A 24,547-nucleotide genomic window follows, 5' to 3' on the forward strand; every position below is an offset into this window, starting at 1 on the left:
GAAAAAAATCACAAAAACTCAACATGTGGACCAAGGAGTACGGGTTAAATAGAGAAGTATATTGTGAAAAGAGCAATTAACAAGGATTTAAAAGTTAGGATCTAGTTTCAACTCTGTCACCAGTTAGTTCTAAGACCTGAGACAAGGACTTGACCTCATAAAAAAAAAACCCCAGACCAGTGCTGTCAAGTCAATTCCAACTCATAGCGACCCTACAGGACAGCGTAGAACTGCCCCATAGAGTTTCCAAGGATCACCTGGTGGATTCCAACTGCCAACCCATTGGTTAGCAGCCGTAACACTTAATCACTATGCCACCAGGGTTTCCACTTGACTTCATAAAAACTACTATGTCAATTCCTCTCAAACTTAGAGTAGTGCATTGGAGAGGGTGGAGTTGGAATGGAGTGGGGCGTCTAACTCAAATTTCCCCTACCCTAGGTCCCTGGGTATAAAGAAAACAAAAATCCTCACAACTGGACCAATGAGCAACATCATGATAAAAGGAGAAAAGATTGAAGTTGCCAAGGATTTCATTTTGCTTGGATCCACAATCAACAGCCATGGAAGTAGTAGTCAAGAAATCAAAAGATGCATTGCATTAGTTAAATCTGCTGCAAAGGACTTTTTTCAAGTGTTGAAGAGCAAAGATGTCACCTTGAAGACTAAGGTGCACCTGACCCAAGCCATGGTAGTATTTTCAATCACATCATATGCATGTGAAAGCTGTACAATGAATAAGGAAGACTGAAGAAGGACTGAAGCCTTTGAATTGTGGTGTTGGTGAAGAATATTGAATATACCATGGACTGCCAAAAGAACAAACAAATCTGTCTTAGAAGTACAACCAGAATGCTCCTTAGAAGCAAGGGTGGCGAGACTGTGTCTTACATACTTTGGACATGTTGTCAGGCGGGATCAGTCCCTGGAGAAGGACATCATGCTTGGCAGAGTACACGGTCAACGGAAAAGAGGAAGACCCTCAACGAGGTGGACAGACACAGTGGCTGGAACAATGAGCTCAAGCATAACAACGATTGTAGGGATGGCTCAGGGCCGGGGAATTGTTTCGTTCTGTTGTGCATAGGGTCGCTATGGGTTGGAACCGACTCGACGGCACCTAACAACAACAGGTCCCTGGGTGGTGCAAATGGTTAATGTGCTTGGCTGCTAACTGAAAATTTGGGCATTTAGTCCACCCAGAGGCTCCTTGGAAGATAGGCCTGATGATCTACCTCTGAAAAACCAGCCATTGAATACCGTATGGATCACAGTTCTACTCTGGCACACATGAGGTTTCCATGAGTCAGAATCAACTCAATGGCAACTCATTAGGTGAGGGCAGTGAATAGTTCAGTGGTAGAATTCTTGCCTTCAATGTTAGAGACCTGGGTTCGATTCCCAGCCAACTCACCTCAAGCCCAGCCACCACCTGTCATTGGAGGCTTGTGAGATGCTATGATGCTGAACAGGTTTCAGTAGAGCTTCCAGACTAAGACTGACCAGGAAGAAAGTTCTGGTGATCTGCTATCTGAAAATCAGCCAAGAAAAACCCTGTGGGTCACAGTAAAGGAGCCCTAGTGGCGAAGTGGTTAAAGCACTTGGCTGATAACCAAAAGTAGGTGGTTTGAACCTACCAGCCACTCTGTGGGAGAAAGATGTGGCAGTCTGCTTCCATAAAGTTTTACAGCTTTGGAAAAACTAATCATTAATTTTATATGGAAAGGAAAGAGGCCCCGGATAAGTAAAGCATTATTGAAGAAGAAGAATAAAGTAGGAGGTCTCATACTACCTGACCTCAGAACTTGCTGTACACAGCTACAGTGGTAAAGACATCCTGGGACTGGTACAACAACAGACACATTGACCAATGGAATAAAATTGAGAACCCAGATGTAAATCCACCCACCTATGGTCGCCTGATCTTTGACAAAGACCAAAAGTCCACAAAATGGGGAAAAGACAGTTTTTCTAACAAATGGTGTTGGGAAAACTGAATGTTCACCTGTAAAAAAGGAAGCAGGGCCCATACCTTATACCATAAACAAAAACTAAGTTAAAATGGATCAAAGCCAAGAGGTATAAAGACCACAGAAGAAAAAATAAGGTCAACGCTGGGGGCCCTAATATACGGCACAAATAGGATACTAACCATAACCAACAATATACAAACGACAGAAAATAAGCTAGATAACTTGGATCTTCTAAAAATTAAACATGTATGCTCATCAAAAGACTTCGCCAAAAGAGTAAAAAGAGAACCTACAAACTGGGAAAAAAAATTTTGACCATGACAAATCCGGCAAAAATCTCATCTCTAAAATCTTTAGGGAAATCCAACACCTCTACAACAGAAAGACAAATGATCCAATTAAAAAATGGACAAAGGAAATGAACAGACACTTCACCAAAGAAGACATTCAGGTGGTTAACAGACACTTGAAGAAATGCTTGAGATCACTAGCAATTACAGAAATGCAAATCAAAGCTATAATGAGATACCATATCACCCCAACATTACTGGCATGAATCAAAAAAACAGAAAATAACAAATGTTGGAGAGGCTGTGGGAGACCGGGATTCTTATGCATTGCTGGTGGGAATGGAAAATGGTACAACCATTTTGGAAAGTGACATAGTGCTTGCTTAGAAAGCTGGAAATAGAAATACAATAAATTCAGCAATCCTTCTCCTAGGAATATAACCGAGAAAAATAAAAGCAGTGACACGAATAGACATATGCACAACAATGTTCACTGCAGCATTATTCACGATAGCAAAAAGATGGGAACAACCTAAGTGCCCATCAACAGATATGTGGATAAATAAGCTATGGAACATATACAAAATGGAATACTATGCAACGGTAAAGAACAATGATCAATCTGTGAAACATCTCACAACGTGCATGAATCTGGAGGACATTATGCTGAGTGAAATAAAAGAACAAATGCTGTATGAGACTACTGTTATAAAAACTCATGAAAAGATTTACACACAGAAAGGAACAATCTTTGATGATTATGAGGGAGGGGAGGGCTGGGGAGGGAAAAACATTAACTAGACAATAGTTGAGTGATTAACTTTGGTACGGCATGAGACAGTACACAATACGGAGGAAGTCAGCACAACTTGACCAAGGCAAGGTCCTGGAAGCTTCATAGACACATCCAGGCTCCCTGAGGGGTGGAATTACTGGGCTGAGGGCCAGGAACAATAGTCTCAACGGACATCTAGCTCAACTGGTATAATATAGTCTATAAAGAAAATGTTCTACATCCTATTTTGGTGTGTAGTGTCTAAGGTCTTAAAAGCCGGTGAGGAGCCATCTAAGATACTCCACTGGCCCCACACCATCTGGAGCAAGGGGCAAGGGAGAATGAAGAAAACCAAAGCACACAAGGGAAAGATTAGTCCAAAAGATTAATGGACCACAAGTACCACAATCTCCACCAGGCCAAGTCCAGCACAGCTAGTCAGCTACCAGCACCCACTTCTCTGACAAGGATCACAATAGAAGGTTCTGGACAGAGCTGGAGAAAAATATAGAACAAAACTCTAACGCTCAAAAAAAGACCAGACTTACTGGTCTAACAGAGACTGGAGAAAACTTGAGAGTAGGGACCCCTGACACCCTTTTAACTCAGCTTTGAAGCACCCTTCAGCCCAAAGTTAGACAGGCCTACAAAGCAAACAGTAACACAACTAACCAACCCAGGGGACAAGGAGGAGGAGGCAGAAGGGGACAGAAAAGCTGTATGAATAGAAATAGGGAACCCAAAGCTGAGAAGCAGGGAGTGTTGACACGTTGCTGGGTTAGCAATCAATGTCATGAAACAATACGTGTATTAATTGTTTAATGAGAAAGTAATTTGCTCTGTAAACTTTCACCTAAACACAATTAAAAAAAAAAAATAAAAGATTTACAGCCTTGGAAGTCCTATGGGGCAGTTTTACTCTGTCCTCTAGGACCACTGTGAGTCAGAATCGATTCGACAGCAGTGGGTTTGGTTTGTGTTGAATCACAACGGTCCAATCTGCAAGGGATCATGGGGATGGCATTGTATGATGGGGCAGCGTTTTTTTCCATTGTGCATGGGGTTGACACAAGTCAAGGGCCCACTAGACAGCAGCTAACAGCAACAATAGGTCAGGCTCTATCCACAGTGCTCACAGAGGAGTGAGTGCTATGTAATGCAAGTAACACATCCCCCAATGGTTCCATGACCTTTAGAGAACCATTTCTGGAGTTGGCAGGAGCTACTCTCCCCTTGAAATGAATGGAAGACCTCTGTTCATGCAGTTCTGCCGATAAAGGGCTGTCAAAAAACAGCCATGACCCAGCCTATTCCCCAACAGAAATGGGAAGTTACGGAGCATCCTTGAGCCTGGAGAGACCTAATTAATAACAAAATAAGGCTGTATTTCATGAAATGTTTCTCTTTTCCTTAGACCTGAGGTCATGCATGTGCAAACCAATGGTCTCATGAGGGAAGTAGACAGTGACAGACAGAAACTGAAGGAACAAAAGACTCTGGACCAAATAAAGCATTTCATTTCTGCTCAATGCTGCAGATGTACTATCCACTCTTTGCTGTGCAGGGATTTATTCTCTTACTGGAAGCACGAGGTTTTTCTCAAGGTATTTTTGGTTGTTTAGTTCAGTAATAACATATGGTATCCCATTCTCTTTATGCACCCCAGAGTCTCTAAATTTCTGACAATGCTTTCTCATTCTCCATTTGTATTCTGAGAGAGAAAGGTATCTTTTATCAGTGAAGTATTATCATACTTAGAATAATAGAAGAGAGCTAGTAAGACACAATCATTACCTAGTGATACCTGGCATTCAGACAGAACCCAACAAATTTTTGTTAAATGAATTAATAAAGTGGAACTATGGGAAACTGTTAGGAAAAAAAGAATAGAATCAGTTATACTTGCTTGGAGATTTTGGGAATTTTATTTTTAACACAATTTCCTTTTTGAACAAAACATCTTGCTTGATTTCTCTGCACTCCCAAACTCTCACAAAATCATGCCACTTTGCATAGTCAGGGAAAAACACTGGAAACCTGCTATGTGCTAAACACTTTCACCTGTATTCTCTTACTTGATCCTCCAACAGTCCTGCAGTTGCCATATTGCTACCTGTTCCCATTTTATAGATGAGAACAACAAAGCCCAATGAGCTTAACTAATTTGTCCAAGGTCATATAGCAATAAGCATTAGAGCCAGGATTTGAACCGAGATCTAACTGTAAGATTTACATACTTTTTGCAACACCCAGCCCATCTTTTCAATTTTATTTCCCGTAGATTGCATGCCTCATGCTTCTAAGATCTGTATGAGGAAGACCACATTGGCACATCTGCCAAAAACTTTTCCTTGTACAGTCATCACATTTATATTAGTTTCTGGTCTAACACATACCTCGTCTAACCTCATCACTGCTAAGAAGATCCAATGACTTAATTTGTCAAGGAACCTTGTTAAATTATAGCTCTGGATGCACATACCCAAATATAACGTGGCAGACCTATAAGATGTCTCAAGTTTTATATAGTTCATAGTCTTTCATCCATCCAATCAACATATGTGTATTCGGCTTCTAATGCAGCAGGCACAGTTCTAGGTGCTGAGGATACAGCAGTGAACTAAACAGACAGAAGTTCTTCTCTCTTGGAGCATACGTTCAAGTGGTAGGTTGGGGAGGCAGCTAATGAATAAATGAGTAAATGTATAAGCTGTCAGATGGTAATAAGTGTTGTGAAGAAACATGAAGCTGGGCAAGGGGACGGAGAATGAAGGATCAGACGAATAGGTGGTGTGGTGCTATTCTATATAGGGTGGTGACAATTGAAAGAGGTAAAGGAGGGAGCCATGTGTATATGTGAACATTCTAGGAAGAAAGAACAATAGTGAGTGTGAAGGCTTTGGAGTAGGAGCAAGAATGGTATCTTCTAAGGAGCTGCAGGGAAGCCAGAGTGGAGACAATAGAGGGAGTGAGAGGAAGAAGGGCAGGAGATGAGGATGGAGGTAATGGGTTGAAGGACAGACCATATAGCGCCTACATACAAAAGTCACTGTCTGTTATTTCCAGACATTCCGAGAGAGACCCTTAACGTGTACTTCACCCTCCAGAGGCCGCGTAGTACAGTGCTTAAGCTCAGGATCTGCAACCAGGCTGTATGAGCTCAGATCTTGAGTCTTGCATATGCACAATTGGGCAGTTATCCAACCTTCCGAACCTTCCGAAGCTTGTTTCCCCATATGAAAACTGGAGATGATGATGATGACAATGAGTATGATAGCCGTTACATCACAGGGGCATTTTAAGGATCATATGAATTAGTATGTAGAAGGCTCTCAGAACAGCTCCTGGCACACAGTGAGCACCATGTAAAAGTGGACTGTTCCTAACAGAGAGGATAGCGATGTGCTGAAGATAATCACAGAGCCCAGTGTGCTGTTCTTTCCAAAGAGCTTTTCCTTCTGAGAGACACTGTTCTGAGACAATTTTTAATAGAGGAATCCCAGGCATGAAAGACATGACCTAAGGGAGAGGTTTTTGATTAGGAAGGGCTTCCCAGAATACCTCATACGACATACCCTCAGAATTTACTTTTATCTGCAGATAGACCAATTCGCCTCTCCACCACAATTCTAAAGGGAGTCCTGGCTCCTTGAGTTTTTTCTTTGACCCAATATGCTTATGACTTTCAGTATCAAAACCTCCAGTTTTATTTTATGTTAGGTTGTAAATGTTATGCATCCAAGGAGCCACGCTTGCATAAAAAACAGGGCCATCGCTCCACGGTGCACTCAGAAAGGAGAAGTTGCTCCAAGCTGCAGGAGAGACAGTTCATCTTACACATCTGAGAGTCAGAGGCGGTGGAGGATTGAGCTATAAGGGGAGGGCCATTGTAGCATATGCTCATGAATAATGAATCTGACATTACAGCTATGCAAATGGAACACAGCAAGCTCTAAGCTAAAACTTGGTCTCATCATTTATTCACGGCTTCTTGTGTTCAGCACCTGGATGATGCTCAGGGTGGCAAGGGAACAAAGCAATCTGGTTGCTGTACTCGGGATGGAGAAGGCAGGCGTGATGAAGCCTGATGTCTGTGATGGTGTGATTTCCACTGTAGGCTCTGAAGGTAAATGAAGGTGAACAAACTCCTAGAGGAAATGCATGCTCGGTGGCCTAAAGAATGAACAAATGTGATAGATTATCAAGGTACATTGATACTCAGGATACTGGGCAAAGACAAGTTAGGGGTAAATGTAATCCAATGCGTTTTGTGATCTTTACCTTTTATTACTTACACTTGCATGGAACAGACATCACAATCAATCTTATTCCTCTGGGGGAAGTTCTCTATATCCCAGCAGCCTTAAATTTACGTTTTAGAGATAGCAATGTTATTTTTCTAATTCCAACATCATAAAACATTGCAGTTATGGAGAGATGAGGAATTTGAATAAAAGAGGTGTCTGGATTTGTTTACTCATTGTTCACAAGGACAACCCTTCATTTCTGCTTCTCAACTAAGAATTTAAAAAAAAAAAAAAAAAACCCGAACCCATTGCCATCGAATTGATTCCGACTCATGGAGAATTTCTAATGATGGAGGGACTCCTATGTCCCTGGGTGGTACAAATGGTTTGTGCTCAACTACTAATCTAAAGGTTGGCAGAGTAAACCCATTCAGTGGTGCTGTGGAAGAAGGGCCTGGCTATCTGCTTCTGTAAAGACTACAGACAAGAAAACCAGAAAACCCCATGGAGTACTTCTACTCTGTAATGCATGAGGTCACCGTGAGTTGGAATTAACCCAACGGCAACTGGTTAGGGTTTTTTAAATTTTTTTGGTTTTGGAGGGACTCTTACTTCTAGGACTGATTAGGATTGCAGTGTAAATCCATAGCATTACAGAGAACATGGGCTTAGTAGCTGTCTACCTAAACAGCTGCAGAAAATGAGATGGCTCAGGCTTGTTTTTACAAGCTCTGCAAACAAAGATTTCATATTTCCCTTATGTTATATAGTTATTTCCTAACACTGACAGTTAGGAAGGTCTTCCTTGTATTGAAGTCAAATCTAAATTGATCTCAATATAATAATATGAGAAAACAAGCCATGTCAGCCCTGGAAAATAGGAAACATTGTCATCCACATGCCAAAGGCTATGAGGGATTTCTGCAATATGAGACTGAATTGAGCAAAACATTGAATAACCTGTGAGCTGCCCGAGCTGCACATTAGAACCAACCTGAAGAATAATGAAATGCCCAGATGTCTGAGCCTTACTCTCCGGTGATTTGGTTATAATTGGTCCAGGGTGAGACCCAGGCATTGGTGTTGTTGGAAATGGTCCTCAGGTGGTCCTGAAGTGCAGCCTGGGGCAGGTAGGCTCTAGCTCAGAGAAGGGGTCTAGGCTGCAGAGCGGGGTGGGCTGAGGGGCAAGGAGTAGAAGTGTTGGTCAAAGAGTACACAAAGGGTTCAAGTGACCTGGAGTGGAGACTGTCCAGGGGTGGCATTCTCATCTTACACTTAGTATGGACAGCAATACCTTTTGCTCTGACGTTTGGGAGCAAAACCAGAGGAAGCAGTTCCAGAAGTGGAAGTGCTTTAGGTGCAAGTTCCCAAATCAGCAGATTCTTTGGGTTCAAGGTGATGGAAGATAAGGACTGGGGCGTGAGGAGACATGGTGGGCTTCCCAGGCAAGGGTAGGGACAGGGAGGGTCTGCTGAGGCAGCAGAGGGACTTCTCACTGGGTCTTGCACCCGGAGCTGCCACTGAACCAGAGAAAGAGAGACATTTACATCGGGATTGCCCGAGACCCTGGCTCCCTTGCTGCTCCCTTTGTGACACTGGATCATGAAAAAGGCAACTAGTGCTTGACGCAAAGATCCAAAAAGGGGTCTCTATGCAGCAAACAAGCAGAACTTGAAGAGATTCACAAGAGAGCAGCAAACTCTGTGATTTTAAACAAGCATAACTCAATGAGGGCCAATTATAAAGCGATACTATCCAAGCTCACTAAAAAACCTGGGCTTTTTTCCTCATGGCCCCTTGGTGAGCTATCTGGCTGGTCCAGTTACTCTCAGATAACAGAAACTCCTTGGATCACACAGAGTCACAAAGCAGTCTCATTTCAGGCCTGGGTAATAGACAACACCTCATCTAATGGTTTTCCTGCCTCTTCAATCTGTTAGCTCCTCCAACCCCACTCCCAGTCCAGGATGCAAGGGCAGGAAAGGGCACACTAGACTGGTATGGCCGTGATTTGGTGCATTCCCAGTTGGCAGATGTTCAAAGCCAACACTTGTTCACAGGGTCACTTTTGTAGGTTTCTCAGAGATTTCTCCAGAAAAGAACACTCTAGTGCATCTCCCTGGGTGAGGGCAACGCTGCTCCCTCACTGTCTGCTTACAGTTCCTCAACATGTAAAACTCTCTAAGGAATCCCCCTGAAGCCCAATCGCACCCTAGAAAAATCCACCAAATTCCAACTCGATTCTCAGCAGCTACAAGGTCAACCTTTTTATACCTTTCAGGTGGGTGAGGAGTTGCAGTTTGAAAACCCAGTTTATAGGCATTTCCTTATAAGTCCTACTTGGTGGCCTTTACCCTGCTTTGTAATATAGGAGTCATTGCCCCTAGCGATGGCTTCGTGCAATACTATAGGACAATGGTATACCAGTTTACACATGGTCTCTTGCTCAAAAGGGCCCCAGGTTTGGTTTAATGTTCTGCTGTTGCCATCTTGAAATTCTTAATAATGTGTGAACAAGGGGCCCTGTATTTTCACTTTGTATGGGGGTCTGCAAATTATGTACCATGTCCTGACCGCCCTTGCTAAATTAGAGGCTTTAGTTAAATGGAGAATCAGTCTTATTGAACTTGTTTCTGGTGAAGATTTGAGGCCTGCATAGAAAGTTCATTTCAGAGTATGAATAAACTGGAGGAAAATCCACACACATCAATTTTGGGCCTATGAAAAGATTCTGAAGCATAAAAGAACAAAGCCCATAGGAGGCAAAGGAAGAAGATACTTGAAAAAAGATTTACAGTAGGAAACAAAAGTAATTTAAGGCAGCATCTGCTTGTACTTTCCGTAAAATTCAATTAAGCCTAGATTCCATGACACGCGAGATTAAAGATGAGATAAGACAATAAATATCAAAAGTAAGATTGCTTACAGGAAAGCAAGAATAAAAAAAGAAGCCAGATAGAAAAAAGAATGATGGCTTTGAAATAACAAATGAATTGGCAGAATCTTATAATGTATTAGAATTAGAAGTATAATGGACCCTGTGGATAATTGCATCAGGAATATGGAGCACTGTTGTTGTTTGGTGTCATCTAGTTGGTTCTGACTCATAGTGACCCTATATACAACAGATTGAAACACTGCCTGGTCCTGTACCATCCTCACAAATGTTGCTATGTTTGAGCCCATTGTTGCAGCCACAGTGTCAATCCTTCTCACTGAGGATCTTCCTCTTTTTCGCTGACCCTCTACTTTACCAAGCATGATGTCCTTCTTGAGGGACTGGTCCCTCCTGATAGTATGTCCAAAGTACTTGAGACTAAGTCTTACCACCCTCACTTCTAAGGAGCGTTCTGGCTGTACTTCTTCCAAGACAGATTTGTTTGTTCTTCTGGTAGTCCATGGTATATTCAATATTCTTCACCAACACCATAATTCAAATGCATCAATTCTTCTTTTGTCTTCCTAACTCATTGTCCAACTTTCACATGCATATGAGAAATATGGATCTTGTCTAGTGGATTGGCCAGGTAGATGTCTTCCAAATTCCTTGGCATAGATGAGTAAGCTCTTCCAGCTTACTTATCTGTTTGTTGAAACACCTCAATTGGCATTATGTCAATTTCTGGAGGCTTGTTTTTTTGCCAATGCCTTTAGTCCAGCTTGAGTACCATCGATTATTGATCATATTCTACCTCATGAAATGGTTGAATGTCGACCAATTCTTTTTGGTACAGTGACTCTGTGTATTCCTTCCATCTTCTTTTTTTTTTTTTTTTTTTATAATAACTTTTATTAAGCTTCAAGTGAACGTTTACAAATCCAATCAGTCTGTCACATATAAGTTTACATACATCTCACTCCCTACTCCCACTTACTCTCCCCGTCTTGAGTTAGCCCTTTCAGTCTCTCCTTTCTTGACAATTTTGCCGGCTTCCCTCTCTCTCTATCCTCCCATCCCCCCTCCAGACAAGAGTTGCCAACACAATCTCAAGTGTCCACCTGATATAATTAGCTCACTCTTCATCAGCATCTCTCTCCCACCCGCTGACCAGTCCCTTTCATTTCTGATGAGTTGTCTTCGGGGATGGTTCCTGTCCTGTGTCAACTGAAGGTCTGGGGAGCATGGCCGCCGGGATTCCTCCAGTCTCAGTCAGACCATTAAGTTTGGTCTTCTTATGAGAATTTGGGGTCTGCATCCCACTGATCTCCTGCTCCCTCAGGGGTCCTCTGCTGAGCTCCCTGTCAGGGCAGTCATCAATTGTGGCCGGGCACCAACTGGTTCTTCTGGTCTCAGGATGATGTAGGTCTCTGGTTCATGCGGCCCTTTCTGTCTCTTGGGCTCTTAGTTGTCATGTGGGCTTGGTGTTCTTCATTTTTCTTTGCTCCAGGTGGGTTGAGACCAATTGCTGCATCTTAGATGGCTGCTTGTTAGCATTTAAGACCCCAGACGCCACATTTCAAAGTGGGATGCAGAATGATTTCATAATAGAATTATTTTGCCAATTGACTTAGAAGTCCCCGCAAACCATGCTCCCCAGACCCCCGCGCTTGCTCCGCTGACCTTTGAAGCATTCATTTTATCCCGGAAACTTCTTTGCTTTTGGTCCAGTCCAATTGAGCTGACCTTCCATGTATTGAGTGTTGTCTTTCCCTTCACCTAAAGCAGTTCTTATCTACTGATTAATCAATAAAAAAACCCTCTCCCACCCTCCCTCCCTCCCCCCCTCGTAACCACAAAAGTATGTGTTCTTCTCAGGTTTACTGTTTCTCAAGATCTTATAATAGTGGTCTTATACAATATTTGTCCTTTTGCATCTGACTAATTTCGCTCAGCATAATGCCTTCCAGGTTCCTCCATGTTATGAAATGTTTCAGAGATTCGTCACTGTTCTTTATCGATGCGTAGTATTCCATTGTGTGAATATACCACAATTTATTTAACCATTCATCTGTTGATGGACACCTTGGTTGCTTCCAACTTTTTGCTATTGTAAACAGAGCTGCAATAAACATGGGTGTGCATATATCTGTTTGTATGAAGGCTCTTGTATCTCTAGGGTATATTCCTAGGAGTGGGATTTCTGGGTTGTATGGTAGTTCTATTTCTAACTGTTTAAGATAACGCCAGATAGATTTCCAAAGTGGTTGTACCATTTTACATTCCCACCAGCAGTGTATGAGAGTTCCAATCTCTCCGCAGCCTCTCCAACATTTATTCTTTTGTGTTTTTTGGATTAATGCCAGCCTTGCTGGTGTGAGATGGAATCTCATCGTAGTTTTAATTTGCATTTCTCTAATGGCTAATGATCGAGAGCATTTTCTCATGTATCTGTTGGCTGCCTGAATATCTTCTTTAGAGAAATGTGTGTTCATATCCTTTGCCCACTTCTTGATTGGGTTGTTTGTCTTTTTGTGGTTGAGTTTTGACAGAATCATGTAGATTTTAGAGATCAGGCGCTGGTCGGAGATGTCATAGCTGAATCCATCTTCTTTTGATGCTTGTTGTATCATTCGATTTTTTGCCCACGGAATCCCTCAATATTCCAACTTGAGGCTTGAATTTTTTCTTCAGTTCTTTCAGCTTGAGAAATGCCAAGTGTGTTCTTTCCTTTTGGTTTTCTAACTCCAGGTCTTTGCACATTTCATTATAATATTTTACTTGGTCTCCTTGAACTGCCCTTTGAAATCTACTGTTTAGCTCTTTTAGTTTATGATTTCAGGGGTAATCACAGAAGTACATGACAACCAGTTCTCTAAAGAGCAATAATGGAAGACCCTCTTGTCTCAATCACCCCCAAACTCTCCAAGAGATTTCTTTTCTAATCAGTTGCCATAAAGATAGTTCTACTTACACCTTCAAGTTGATTCAGACCTTTCCTAGCTTTAGCTATTCAGCTTCAAGAGCAAGTTTCAGAGTCTCTTGTGACATCCATTTTTGTCTCCTTTTTCTGTTCTGTATTTTTAATGACCTTTTGCTCTCTTCATATATGATGTCCTTGATCTGATCCAACAATTTGCCTGGTCTTTGGTCATTAGTGTTCAATGTGTCAAGTCTATTCTTGATATGCTCTCTAAATTTAGGTGGGATATACTCAAGGTTGTACTTTGGCTCCTCTGGACTTGTTTTAATTTACTTTATCTTCAACTTGAACTTGCATATGTGTAGTTGATGGTCTGTTCTGCAGTTGGCCCCTGGCCTTATTCTGATTGATGATATTGAGCTTCTCCATTGTATCTTTCTACAGATATAGATGTGATCCCTGTGTATTTCCCTAGGCAAGGTCCATGTGTACAGTCACCATTTATGTTGTTGAAAAAAAGGTATTTGCAATGAATATGTCATTGGTCTTGTAAAATTCTATCATGTGATCTCTGACATTGTTTCTATCACCAGGCCATATTTTCCAACTACCGATCCTTCTTTGTTGCCAACTTTCGAATTCCAATCACCAGTAATTATCAGTGCATCTTGATTGCATGTTTGATCGATTTCAGGCTGCAGAAGTTGGTAAAAATCTTTGATTTATTCATTTGTGTCATTAGTGGTTGGTGCATAAGTTTGAATCGTTGTGTTAACTGGTCTTCTTTGTAGGCATATGGATATTATCCTATCACTGACAGCATTGTATTTCAGGTAGATCTTGAAAAAAATTTTTTTTTTTTTTTTGACAATGAATGAGATGCCATTCCTCTTCAATTTGTCACTCCTGGGATAGTTGACCATAAGATTGTCCAATTCAAAATGGCCAAGACCAGTTGATTTCAGCTCACTGAAACTTAGCTTATCACTCTTAATGCATTCCATTTCAATTTTTAACAACTTTTTTCTTGATTCATACTTCGTACACTCCACATTCTGATTATTAATGGGTATTTGCAACTATTTCCTCTCTTTTTTCAGGAAACAGTCGTGCCACATCAGCAAATGAAGGTTCCAAAAGCTTGGCACTATCCACATCATTAAGGTTGACTCTACTTGGAGGATGTAGCTCTTCCTAATCATCTTCTGAGTGCCTTTCAACCTGAGGGGCTCATCTTCCTGTACTATATCAGATAATGTTCCGCTGCTATCCATAACGTTTTCACTGGATCATTTTTTCAGAAGTAAATCACCAAGCCCTTCTTCACAGTCTGTGTTAGTCTGGATGATCCACTAAAAACTGTCCTCCATGGGTGACCCTGCTGGTATTTGAAATACTGGTGACATAGCTTCCAGCATCACAGCAGCATGCAAGACACCATAGGATGACAAATTGACAGATTAAGTGGTGATGTGGAGTGCTAGCTTGAGAGATACTCCAAATGCTGAAATAAGGTAATGAGGTAGAAATGGTGATGGAGAAGAAGGGAGATATCAAGGAGAGGCAATGGAGAGGAAGCACATAGGTCAGTGAAGTTCCTTCAGGAGATAAAATCACAAAAGGCACAGAAGCAATGCTCACAGATTGCCTTATTACCTCCTGAGAGGGTGGGCACATGACAGAAGGAGGAGAGTATTCCTAAGTTTTTTATTAATTAATTATTTTTTTTTATGAATAAAAATACCCCAATATAGAGGGATAGTAATGGCACTGCTCACTGGGACTTGGACTAATGCCTTTTGAGTTAGGGGGTGTTTGGCTGAAAGTCCTGTGGCTTTATTTTCTGGTTCGTGTACCATATCAGTCACATGTGCAGTTATGAAACATTCTCATCTTTATCTGTTTAGGGTCTCTGTACTAGTAAGGAGAGTAAAAAGGGCAATGCATTAGTTTCCTAGGGCTGCTTTAACAAATTGCTGCAAACTATGTTGCTTATGGAGTTCTGTGTGGCTTAAGGATTAAGGTTAATATGGTCTGCTGCTAACCAAAAGATTGGAAGTTCTAGTCTACTCAGAGGCACCTCAGAAGACAGGCCATATGATCTACTTCCAAGAATCAGCCACTGAAAATCCTATGTTGCAGTTCTATTCCGAACATATAGGGTTACCATGAGGCAGAATTGACTCAACGGCAATTTTTTTTTTTTAACGTAGATTAAAACAACTGATATTTATTGTTTCACAGTTCTAGAAGCTGGCAGTCCAAATTCAGGGAGACAGCAGAACCATCTCCTCTCCAAAGGCTATAGGGGAAGACCTTTCCTTGTCTCTCCCAGCTTCTGGTAGCCCCAGATGTTCCTTTACTTGAGGTACCACAACTTCAATCTGTCTCTATCTTCACGTGGCAGTCTTCTCTCTTCGTGTGGCATTCACTGTGCGTCAGTCCATGTCTATGTGTTTTCTCCTTTTTTTATAAGGACACTAGATCATATTGGATTAGGGTCCACCCTACTTCAGTATGACCTCATGTTAATTTAATTGTATCTGCAAAGACCTTATTTTAAAACAAGGCCACATTCACAGGAAATAGGGGTTAAAACTTCAACACCTTTTTGCCGGGGAGAGGTGGGGACACGGTTCTACCCATAACAAGCAATAATACCATTTAGGAATATAATGATTGAGACTTTACAAAATGCTTTAATTTATATTTCATTTGAACTTCTCAACAGTGCAGATGGTATTACCAGAACTCACAGGTTGCCAGATAGAAGAGTAAAGTGTTAATGGCAAGGTCTGAGTCCACTTGAAGGTGTAAGTAGAGCTGTATTTATGGCAACTGATAAGAAAAGAAATCCTTTTTGAGAGTTTGTGGGTGGTTGGAAGAGGGGAGTCTTCCACTATTGCTCTTTAGAGAACTGGTTGTCATGTACTTCTGTGATGGCTCCTCGAATGTTTCCCTCCCATGGGACAGTGAACCCTCATATAAAGGGCAGTGTATTGGACCCCTACTATAGGGGTTGGAGATGCTATAAATCTGAAATTTGAAACCAGCCAATAACCAATGGACCTGGCTTGAAAATAAATTCTGTCATTGTCTGAAATATCCTAGACTGTATTTGGAGCCTCATGTAGTCGGTAGGTGGTACAAATGGTTAACACACTCAGCTGCTAACCAGAAGATTGGGAATTTGAGTCCACCCAGAGGTGCCTTGAAAGGAAGGTCTGGTGCTCTACTTCTGAAAAACTAGCCGTTGCAAACGCTATGGAACATGGTTCTTCTCTGACAAACATGGAGTTGCCATGAGTTGGAGTCTACTTGATGGCAATTTGTTTTTTCTTTTTTTTTTTAGTAAGTAAATAATGCAGTTCTAAATATCTGAAGGTGATTTTTACAACCAGTAATTTATTTTCCGAAATGGCATGATTATTACAGGAGCATATTAGAAAGATAAGTGGAAAAGAATAGGTCTAGTTTCTGCATAGAACCCAAGAGGTAGTGATGCCTGTTTCCTTCATTTCTATACTAAAAAATAATGATTTTGAACAAAATAAGGGGTAAAAATGTGCACAAAGCCAAAGTCATAATGTATGAGTCAAAGCCATAATGTATGACAGGGTTGATATGCATTTAAGAAATCACTGAATGTTCTAGTTCAGAACTTCAGAAATGGCAAACACTTAGCATTACTAATTTCCTATCCACAGTAGACATTGCTAACCAATTATAATCTTTCTTGTTAAGGTTAGACACAGTGACAGAAACTTTTCAACAGAACTGTTTTACTCCATCATGGCTGGTATTTAAGATGAGATTCCTAACCCAGTTCAGCTCTTTAATTTTTCAGGTTAGGTTGTTGAATCTCAGGACAAAGTGACTTAATGATAACAGAATCAGTTGAAAGAAGAGTCAGGACTATAACTTGGGCCTTTGACATCCCAATCAAGCAGTCTTATTAGATTTCAAAACTGGGATAAATGCTAGAACTTTAAGGTTATGGTGAAAACTTAATTTTTTTGTGAGTTTATGTTCCCTTCCAGATGCCAGACCCTCATCCAAAAATTTGCAAATTATTTCAAACTCAAATTTTTTCCACTTGGAAATAGAAAATATGCTCCCATTCTAAAACAAACAACCCAAAATAAAGAAAAAAACAGCCCAAATCTTTAAACTCTTTTCTGAACCGTGTCTTCCTAGAGCCACTTTTCTATCTCTATTGTTCCTTCTCACCATACTTCTTTGAAGTGAATAAATTCACTTTTTCCATTTTTCTTTTATTCTAGTTCAGAAGTTCCAGTTCAGAAGCTCAGAAACGGTAAACACTTAACTCTACCATTTTCTTGCCTGTAGCAGACATCGTTAATCTGTTACAACCTTCTTTGTTGCTAAGGTTAGACACAGCTACAGGAACGCCTTCAACACAGCATGCCAAGATGCCTCTGTCACTCCATCACACCTGGTATTTAAGGTGCCATTCCTAATCCAGCTCAGCTCTCTACTTTTTTAGGTAAGGTTATTGACTCTCAGGACAAAGTGACTTCAAAGCCACACCATCAATCTGAAGAAGAGCAGGACTATAACTTGGGTCTTTGATTCCTTAATCAACTAATCTTTCTATTATACCGTATTAGAATTCAGTATGTATTTATTCAAAAATAAATGCAAGGGTTTTAAGATTATAGTAAGAAACTACCTTCAGGATGTGTGTGTGTGTGGGTGTGATCACTATGGATCAAAAGTTCTTTCTCAGATGCCAGACCCTAGACTCAGAATTTACACATTTTCTAAACTTAATTTTTTTTCCATTTTGAGATTGAGAAATTGCTCGCATTCTAAAATAACCAAAAATAAAAAACCAAAAACTTCAAATCCTATCCTGAAGCATGTTTTCTCTAAACCACTCACCTACCCTATTTTTCCTTCTCACCATGCTTCTTTGAAGTGAATAGACTCACTTCCTCTTTCTTCATTTTTCGTTTATTCTTCAGTCTTCTGCAATTTGTCTTCTGACCCCAATGTTCCATTGAAATAGCTGCTGAACAGATCACTAGCGACCTACTTGCAGATCCAATGGCCTGTTTGCTATTCCCATTTTATGGACTCACTCTTTGATTATTTTAACCATCATCAGTTCATCCCTTGCCAATACATTGTCTTGATTGTGGTTGTACCTCAAGGTCCCTGAGTGGCAAAAATGGTTTGCACTTGACCACTAACATAAAGGTTGGATGTTTGAACACACCCAGTGTCTCCACAAATGAAAAGCCTGTTGATCTGCTTCTATAAAGATTACAACAAAGGAAACTCCATGGAGCAGTTCTACTCTGTAACACATGGGATTGATATGAGTTGGAATCAACTCCATGGCAATGGGTTTGGTTTGGTGCTTGTACCTCACTTCATCTCAGGCACCCTTCCTTCTCATCAGCATTTGTCTTTGGCTCATAGTCTTCCTTTTCCTATATACTACCCCTTGTTGTTAGGTGTAGTCTAGTCATTTCCAACTCATAGCGACCCTATGTATAACAGAACAAAACACTGCCTGATTCTGCACCATCTTCACAATTGTTGCTATGTTAAAGCCTATTGTTGCAGTCACTGTGTCAGTCCATCTTGTCCAGGGACTTCTACTTTTTTGTGGATCCTCTACCTTGCCAAGCATAGCATAATTCTCTAGGGACTGGCCCCTCCTCATAGCATGTACAAGGCAAGTGAGATGAAGTCTCACTATCCTCGATTCCAAGTAGCACTTGGGCTGTACTTTTTCCAAGACAGATTTGTTCATTCTTTTGGCAGTCCATGGCATATTCAATATTCTTCACCAAAGCCATAATTCAGAGGCATCAATTCTTCTTCCATATTCCTTATTCATTGTCCAGCTTTTGCATGTATATAAGCTGATTGAAAATGCCATAGCCTAGGTCAGGTACACCTTAGTCTTCAAAATGACATCTTTGCTTTTTAGTACTTTAAAGAGGCCTTTTGCAGCAGATTTGTCCAATGCAATACATCCTTTGATTTCTTGAGTGCTGTTTCTGTGGGCATTGATTGTGGGTCCAAGTAAAATAAAATCCTTGGCAACGTCAATCTTTTCTATGTTTATCGTGATGTTGCTTACTGGCGCAGTTGTGAGGATTTTTGTTTCCATTACGTTGAGGTACAACCCATATTAAAGGCTGCAGTCTTTGATCTTCATCAGTAAGTGCTTCAAGTTCTCTTTGCTTTCACAAGCATAGTTATGCCGTCTGCATATTGCAGGCTGTTAATGAGTCTTCCTCCAATCTTGATGCTGCATTCTTCTTCATATAGTCTGGTTTCTTGGATTATTTGCTCAGCCCTCAGATTGAATAAGTATGGTGAAAAGATACAACCCTTATACTCACCTTTCCTGATTTTAAACCACACAGTATTTTTGTGTCCTGTGAAATGGACTGCTTGTAGGTATATGTACAGGTTCCTCATGAGCACAAATAAGTGTTCTGGAATTCCCATTCTTTGCAATGTTAGCCATAATTTTTTATGATCCACACATTTGAACAACTTGGAAGAGTCAATAAAAAACAGGTACACATCTTTCTGGTATTTTCTGCTTTCAGACAAGATTCATCTAACACCAGCAACGATATCCCTCACTCCACATCCTCTTCTGAATCTGGCTTGGATTTCTGGCAGTTCCCTGTTGATGTATTGCTGCAGTCATTTTTTAATTATCCTGAGCAAAATTTTACTTTTATGTGATATTAATGATATTGTTTGATAATTTCTGCATTCTGTTGGACCACCTTTTTTTGGCATAGACAAGTGGTCTCTTCCAGCACTGTATCCATTTGTCGAAACATTGCAACAGGTATTCCGTCAGTTCTTGAAGACTTGTTTTTTGGCAATGACTTCAGTGCAGCTTGGACTTTTTCAATACCATCAGTTATTGATCATGTGTTACCTCCTGACCAATTCTTTCCGGTACAGTGACTCTGTATATTCCTTCCAATTTCTTTGATGTTTCCTGAGCCCTTCAATATTTTGCCCATAAGATCCTTCAATATTGCAACTCAAGGCTTCAGTTTTTCTTCAATGCTTTCAGCTTGAGAAATGCTGAGCGTGTTCTTCCCTTTCGGTTTTCTAATTTCTGGTCTTTTCACATTTCATTATAATACTTTGCCTTCTCAAGCTGCCCTTTGAAATCTTCTGTTCAGGTCTTTTACTTCATCATTTCTTCCATTTGCTTTAGCTACTGTATGTTCAAGAGCAAGTTTCGAGTCTCTTCTGACATCCCTTTTGGTCTTTTTTTTCTTTCCTGTAATTTTAATGGCCTTTTGCTTTCTCGATGTATAATGTCCTTGATGTCATCCCACAACTCGTCTGGTCTTCAGTCATTAGTGTCCATTGAGTCAAATCTATTCTTCAGATGGTTTCTAAATTCAGGTGTCATATACTTAAGGTTATAGTTTGGCTCTTGTGGATTTGTTTTAATTTTCTTCAGCTTCAGCTCGAACTTGCATATGAACAATTGATGGTCCATTCCACTGCCATTCCTGGTCTTGTTCTGACTGATGATATGATGATTCTCCATCATCTTTTTCCACAGATGTAGTCAATTTGATTCCTGTGTATTGCAACTGTTGAGTTCCATGTGTAAAGTTGTCATTTATGTTGTTGAAAAAAATGTTTCCAATGAATTAGTCATTGATCTTGCAAAATTTTATCATGTGATCTCTGGTGTCGTTTCTACAACTAAGACCATATTTTCCAACTACCTATCCTTCTTCTTTGTTTCCAACTTTCAAATTCCCATCACCAGTAATTATCAGTGCATCTTGATTGCATGTTTGATCAATTTCAGACTGCAGAAGTTGGTAAAAAGTCTTCAATTTCTTCAACTTTGGCATTAGTGGTTGGTGCATAAATCTGAATAAAAGTTGTATTAACCAGTCTTCCTTGTAGGTGGACGGATATTAGTGGATCACTAACAGAATTGTAGTTCAGGATAGATCTTGAAATGTTCTTTTCCATGATAAATGCACTGCCAATTCTCTTTAATTCATTGTTCTTGGCATATTATTAAACATTACTCATAGGCAATAGTTATTTACTATCATGACTTTAATGTCCATCTGTGTTGTGATGAGTCTCAAACCCATGTCTCCTACCACAACTTCTCTTCTGAGTTTCAGTTTCATGTATCTTAGGGTTTTCTGTGTTGGTACATTTGGTTGTTCCCTGGGCATAGGAAACTCATCCCATCCCAGTTTGAATACTTAACTTCTTCTCCAAACCCAAGTCTGCTCCAGTATCTCAATATCTTCATAGCACCACCATCTATATTTTTACCTGAGCCAAAATTCAGAGAATAATCCTACATTCCTCTGTGTCCACACCTTCCCACTTTCAACCTCTATGATTCACTGATTTAATCTGGAAGTCCTCCCTTTCACTCCAGACCTGCAGCCACTGCCTTAGTTCAGGTCTGTATCACCTGATGCCTGGATGATTGCAATAGTGAGTTCTCTGGTCCTATGTCCAGTGCTGCTGCCCTTAAATCCTTCCTTAACACTAAGCCAGGGTGGTCCCTCTCGCATCAATTCTTGCCTTTAAAACTTTATACTATCTCCCCTTTGCTTTAAAGTCCATGCTCCTCAACATGACCTCTATGTCTGTGCATTACCTTTTCTTCAGTTTTCCTTCCATTATTCTCTGTTTTTACTTTATGTACTAAACACACCACCAACAGCCCACCCCTGGAGCACACCCTCCCCATCCACATCAACCACCTTCCTATAGCCTTTCTGTCAAATGTATTTTTTTTTGCTTTGCTGTGATATACTAAGTCTCAAATATGTTATATGTGATAATTTGAACATAACTGCCTGCCTAAGACCTTGAACACTCTCTGTGCAGGCAGATCTATGTAAATCACCTAAGCTACTTGGGTGTTCCATCATCACAGTATTTGGAATCCCCTTATTGATAAGGGAAGCAGGAGATGAGTTACAAGCAAACCACTTAGGTTGAGCCACTGGCTAACTAGACCCTAAACTCCACATTTTTTCCTCTGAGGGATCTCCAGAGCCCAGGGTGTGGGTCTAGAGGAAGCAGCCAGGACATCCTGAGTGGAGGCCCTGACTTTTGGACTGAAGATCTGGCAGTCCAGTCCCAAGCTCAACTTGAGTAATTCCCACCCTGACTGGCTGCTTGGCAATGTCCTAGTAAATTACGCATCACGTGAATTCCAAAATCAACGTTCTCTGATTCATTTCTTCCAGACATCTATGCCGTGGGCATTGGGGAATCTTTAAGATGCAGTGGCAGCTGCTGTAGAAGCCAGATCTCGCCATAGGGGGCAATGGGACCCTGGAACAGCCTTGAGTAAGACTTCTAATGGTCCAGAATTCCTTCCTATCTATCTTCACCTGGACATCTCTAAATGGACCTATAAAGCCTCTCTACTCAAGTGTGACCCATGGACTCACAACAGTGGCACAGCCTGGGATCTTGTAAGAAACATAAAATCTCAGGCCCCAACTCAGACCTATTAAATCAGAATCTACATTTTAACAATAGCCCCCATGGATTTGTACGCGCACTAAATTCTGAGGAGCATTGTTTTAGAACACACGTAATATATCGGTTTCTTTAGTAGGCTTTGAACCTCTAGGTTGTACAAACTCCCTTATCTAACCTCCCTATAGTACCTTGTTGATAATTCTTTCTGAACCCATACTATTTGCAAATAACCCATTTATTATTTGCTTCTACCTCTGGATAGTCTTTGTCCAGTAGAAATATAATACAAGCCACAAATGCAAATCACTTACATAATTCTTAACTTTCTAGTTTAGCAACATTCAAAAAAGTAAAAGGAAGCAGGTAAAATTAATTTTAATCATTTTAATTTAATATACCCAAAATACCTTTTCAAGTTGTAATAACCATAAAAAATTGAGATATTTACATTCTCTTTTCATATACCAAGTCTCCAAAATCTAGCGAGTGTGTTATGCTTTAGCACAACTCAGTTTGAACTAGCCACCTTTCAAGGTGGTCAGTCAGCCACCTGTGGCTAGCAGCTACCATTTGGGACAGTATAGATCTATATCTAAGGTCTTTAGTGGTAGAGACCAAGTTTTTATTATTGTTTAACTCTAATGTTGAACACGGTTGCTTGGTATGTAATATGGACTCAACAGACCCATCAATTCACTCATTTATTCATTAAACAAATATCAAGTGCCTACTATGTACCAGACACACTTACCTGGCATAGGCACTAGGGATGCAACTGTGAATTAGGCAAAGGACTTGTCTTCATGGAACTTACAGTCTAGGGTGAGAAAGATTATAAACACCTACACAAAATAAATACTTAACATATTGGGTAGAAGTGAGTGCTGTGAACTAAATACAGAGCAGAGGGCTAGAGCAGGTTACCTTGAGGAGTGAACTAAATAAACACCTACACAAAATAAATACTTAACATATTGGGTAGAAGTGAGTGCTGTGAACTAAATACAGAGCAGAGGGCTAGAGCAGGTTACACTGGAGCAGAGATTTGAATGCAGTAAGGAGCAAACCCCAAAAATACCTGGGAGAAGCATTCCCATCAGGGAGACAGTGAAGGCAAAGGCTCTGGAGAAGGCACGTACTTGATATGTTCCAGGAAGAGAAAGAAGAGCAATGAGCTGAAGTAAAGTAAGTGTAGAGAAGAAGGGCAGGAAATGAGGTGAGCTAAAGATCCAGGAGAGTCCTTGAGTGGTGCAAACAGTTGGCTACTAACCAAAATGTTCAAGGTTCAAGTCCACCCAGAGGTGCCTCTGAACAAAGGTCTGACAATCTACATCTGAAAAATTGTTATAGTTGTTAGGTATTGTCATGGATTGAATTGTATCCCCCCCAAATATGTGTCAACTTGGTTAGGCCATGATTCCCGGTATTGTGCAGTTGTCCTCCATTTTGTGATTTTCCTAAGTGTTAAAAATCGTAATCTCTGCCTGTGGTTAAAGAGAATTAGGGTGGGATGTAACACCCTTGCTCAGGTCACATCCCTTGATCCAATGTAAAGGGAGTTTCCCCGTGGTGTGGTCTGAATCACCTTTTATCTTATAAGAGGTAAAAGGAAAGGAAAACTAGCAGAGAATATGGTACCCCAAACTACCAAGAAAGTAGTGCAGGGAGCAGAGTGCATCTGAGGTTCCTGCGTGGAGAAGCTCCTAGTCCAGGGGAAGATTGATGGCAAGGACCTTCCTCCAGAGCCAATGGAGGCAGAAAGCCTTCCCCTGGAGCTGACACCCTGAATTTGAGCTTTTACCCTACTAGACTGTGAGAAAATAAATTTCTCTTTGTTAAAGCCATCCACTTGTGGTATTTCTGTTATACCAGCACTAGATGACTAAGACAGGTACCCCGGAGTTAGTTCCTACTCATAGCGACCCTATATATAAAACTTTACCCAGTCCTTCGCCATCTT

The sequence above is a fragment of the Loxodonta africana genome, chromosome 15 (genome assembly GCF_030014295.1).
Source record: "Loxodonta africana isolate mLoxAfr1 chromosome 15, mLoxAfr1.hap2, whole genome shotgun sequence".
NCBI classification, from domain to species: Eukaryota; Metazoa; Chordata; class Mammalia; order Proboscidea; family Elephantidae; genus Loxodonta; species Loxodonta africana.